At 47.9% G+C, this 3,645-nt stretch overlaps 1 non-coding gene across 1 annotated transcript; it reads left to right on the top strand.

The window, feature by feature from the left end:
- The first annotated feature begins 459 nt into the window (after nt 1-459).
- Nucleotides 460-550, top strand: TRNAY-GUA (transfer RNA tyrosine (anticodon GUA)). Its single transcript is given in 2 exon segments — nt 460-496; nt 515-550. It is a non-coding gene; the product is annotated as a tRNA-Tyr (tRNA).
- Nucleotides 551-3,645: the final 3,095 nt, after the last annotated feature.

Below are 3,645 nucleotides of genomic sequence, written 5' to 3'. Positions count from 1 at the left end.
GTGCCGTGATGCCATGTTCTTTTGGGACATACTACAACGAACTCTTAAGAAGGACATTGAAATTACACCATACACTATTAGATTTCTGCCTGTTGACCAAAACTCTCTTGTGCCTTATGATCTGTTTGTGTTGATGGGACTATTCAGTCTTTGGAAAAGCCGTATGATGGACAGACATGCCGAGCCACCGAGATCGTCCAAATCTGTGTTTCGTGAACAGTGTGCTTTGGTGAGGAGTGTATATGCTGCACGCGAAGAACCTCCAAGCTGGCTGCCGTGTCTGGATGAATGTGTGTGCCTCCCTGAATTTTGATGTTTGAAAAGAGATGCAGTGTTGAGGTAGGGCTATGGCGGGCTCCTATTAAGCAGCCCGGTAACTTGTGACTCGAACCAGTCTGACTGAAGTTTTCCTCCTTTCTACGGAAGTTCTTCCATGCAATAAAGAAAGAAAAAAAGTCGCCGTCGATAGCTCAGTTGGTAGAGCGGTGGACTGTAGAGGTTTCGTGCTACTGACATCCATAGGTCGCTGGTTCGAATCCGGCTCGACGGAGGGCAATATTTTTTATCTCCGAGCGCATGTTTTCAAATCGGAAACCAGAGGGCACCTAAAACAAGACCCAGAAGACATTGGTAGCCGTTTGAATGGAGTGGCAGTTATTGTTCAAGAGCACCCAGCCGCGTTGCTTACCCGCTGGGCTAAACACTGCCTGAACCTGGCTGTCTGTGATTCGTGCACTCTTTTCGTCATCCGTAATGCCACTGGGGCCGTCCGGGAAATCTAAGCGTTTTTTCGAAAATCTGCTCAAATGACAACTCTACTTACCCGAAAACACACAGGGAAGGCGAAAGAGCGGCTGCACGCGTTCTGCGATTCTTGGTGGGTGGAGTGGAACGAAGCCACCCAGACATTTCTCGAACTCTTTCTTGCGGTTGTTGCAGCTCTCGAAAACCTTCAAGAAGCAAACTCAGAAACAGCCATTAAACCACACCATCTCTTGATGTGCGTTCTCACTGCCTTATTCGTGGTAACCGATGCTATACGCGCAAGGTTTTTGCCCCCAATGCTTCCGTTGTCAACGCAGCTTCGGTGCCCGACAGTCGACTTAGTTCAGGGGATCGGCCATGCCGATAAAGATGAACGAGGCTGTTGTCGGGTTGCGAGAGAGGAGGTATCCGACGATACTTAAAACAGTGGAACAGCTGTTCGGGCAAGTCGATATATAGCTCGAAATGCCCCTTTTGATCGCAAGTGAAAGGCCCTTAAGGAACATTGCAATGTCAGCTGTGAGTAGTTCTTTAGGCTGCTGTTTGTATTCCTTTCCTTCCTCGACAACTTCCACGCGCAGCTTTCGGAGTGATTCATAGAGCAAATGAGTGCCATTGAGCTTCCTTCTGCACTGCTACCCCAAAACATCGCCAGAGCGGAAAAAGTTGCAGAGGCAGAAAAATATTCTACACTCTACTAGGGTTTATTTCGTGCAATGAGCTCTCTGGCGAAGTTCTTGTCTGGAAACAGAAATGGAAGAACAGCGATGTTCAGTCCACCTCCGCGGCACAGGCGGCTTCCCTTTGCTCGAAGGCATAGTATTCAGGCACCCGCCGTTTGCTGCACATTCTGGCCACTTTCCCCGTCAGCACCGCCGAAGCGGAACGTTCGTTTTCAAAGCTCTGAGGCCTCAAGTTTTATCTCAGAGCTACAATGGGGTGTGCAACATTCATCATGATATTTTTGTCAGTGCAGAAACTGTACTTCGCATCTTTTCGTCGACAGCTGGTGGCTTCGGCTGAATGCGTAGTCGGAACGCGATCGGAGAGACTTCTTTCCTAGTTTTTCTGAATTAGGATTCGCAGGTGAACGGACCATTTTACCAAACGCTAAGCTTGTAGAGAGACTCACAGAATTTTCATGTGTTCCCGCGACCATATTTAAATAGCGCTGTTTTTCCTCACCCGACAGCTTCGCGTTGAATTGAATCTGAAACTGTGGCCCTTACTTTTGTATTTGAGTAATTTTTCAGGTAAGTTCTAGTTCACTGCTTTCTCTGTTGTTTATTCTCGAAAAGGCTGTGGTACTTTGTCGCGGTTCTACAATAGGAAGCGGTAGTTATTGCAGAAAGGAGGCACTCTTCTTTGCCATCCCACGACCTATGACACTGGTTTTGATTGAAAGCACCGTTCGGATAATTAAACATTCACGTCAAACAACTTTTTTAGGCGAAAACCTTCCTTGCTTCATCAGTAGACAGAGGTTGCCCTCAAAAATGCCCGCTCTTATATCGCAATAAATAAAGAATTGGTACGAGAACAAAATTGGGGTCTACGCGGGAATCTATCCGGGGCCGCCGGAGTGCGAGACGGCGACCTGGCCATTGGGGAAGTGCCAGGTATATCTAAGCGCTCGATGTGACTCTTTTATCAGTTGTCAAACATGTTATACGCAGGCTAATTGTCGCCAGTTTTCAATTTCTAGAATACGAATTAGGAAAAGTCTGAAGCGAAGCTATCACTGAGCCGGCCGTTCAAATCAAAATGGTAGAAATATGCTTTGCAAAGCAAGCGTGGGAGCTACTTGGCTGTAGCAACAAAAAACACGCATTTCTTAACGCACCAACGATGAAGCACTGGATGGCGCTTCATGGTGGGATGTTTGGAAACTTATCAGAGCGCCACAGATATCGCTTAAATGCGCCTTCCGCTTCATTGAGCAATAATATTGACAGTCTGCGCTTGCAAGTGTGGTGCGTCTACTTCATGTTGTCATACCACTTTCGCGCAGTTACACGCGTCATCAGTATTGTGCGGACTCTTTCCAGTTTTTCCGGTTGCCTCTATAATTTCTAATGTGATCCCCATGTATCCTGAGGTAGATGGCGGTAGGCCATCTACCTAAGCGATCGCCAACAGAACCTGGTCTCAGAAGCCAAAAGATTGCCAAAAGTGCGCCGTTCACCACATGCAAGACGAGCACTGAAGAAACGTAGCGCACAAGGTTGAGCGGCTCATAAAACGGTCGCGTGCTCCGACTAAGTAATTTGAGACGATTGTCTGCCTCGTTATTTTCTGCGTGCTCAAAAGCAGATCAGGAAAGGAAACTCCTACTCATTGCGCGAAAACATAAAGTGCGAGTGCCCACTCTTTAGCACTTTTCTTCTACAGATATTCCTTGTGACAAATTTGAAGCGGCCTATTTTCACGGGCGTCCGACGCTCGTGTTCGCGATGTTCAGTGTCTTCTATAATGCGCAAAAGAAACTAATTTGCTTTTTCATAGTCCACCCTTAGGCCGAATTGTTAAAAAACATTACTTTCTCACGCACTTTTGCAGTGTAATGTATTTGTCAACTTATACCAAAGCGGATGTTTTCCTTTGTTACGGCGCGCGCAGTAGAACAAGAAGCAAGGGAGAAAAAAGAAACTTGTGCTCCTATCGTTGCCTTCGGCTCGGCTGCTGGAGCTGCGCGCGGCATCGAGTGAACGCCATCTTCGCGAATGCTTTCTTTCAGCAGACGTGGTTACCATCTGTGCCCCCACCGCAGCCCTCACGACCGACGTGCCGCTGGCTGGACACTCCAACGAGCGCTGCGGAATCACCTCGGACAAGGAGCGGGCTACTGCCAGAAGAGCAGAGAGCAGCGCGCGAGAAGGA

Source organism: Amblyomma mixtum, chromosome 3 (assembly GCF_055824585.1).
Source record: "Amblyomma mixtum isolate Tamu chromosome 3, ASM5582458v1, whole genome shotgun sequence".
NCBI lineage: Eukaryota > Metazoa > Arthropoda > Arachnida > Ixodida > Ixodidae > Amblyomma > Amblyomma mixtum.
Note: the sequence above shows the minus strand (reverse complement) of the source record. Positions and strands in the feature narration are given on the sequence as shown.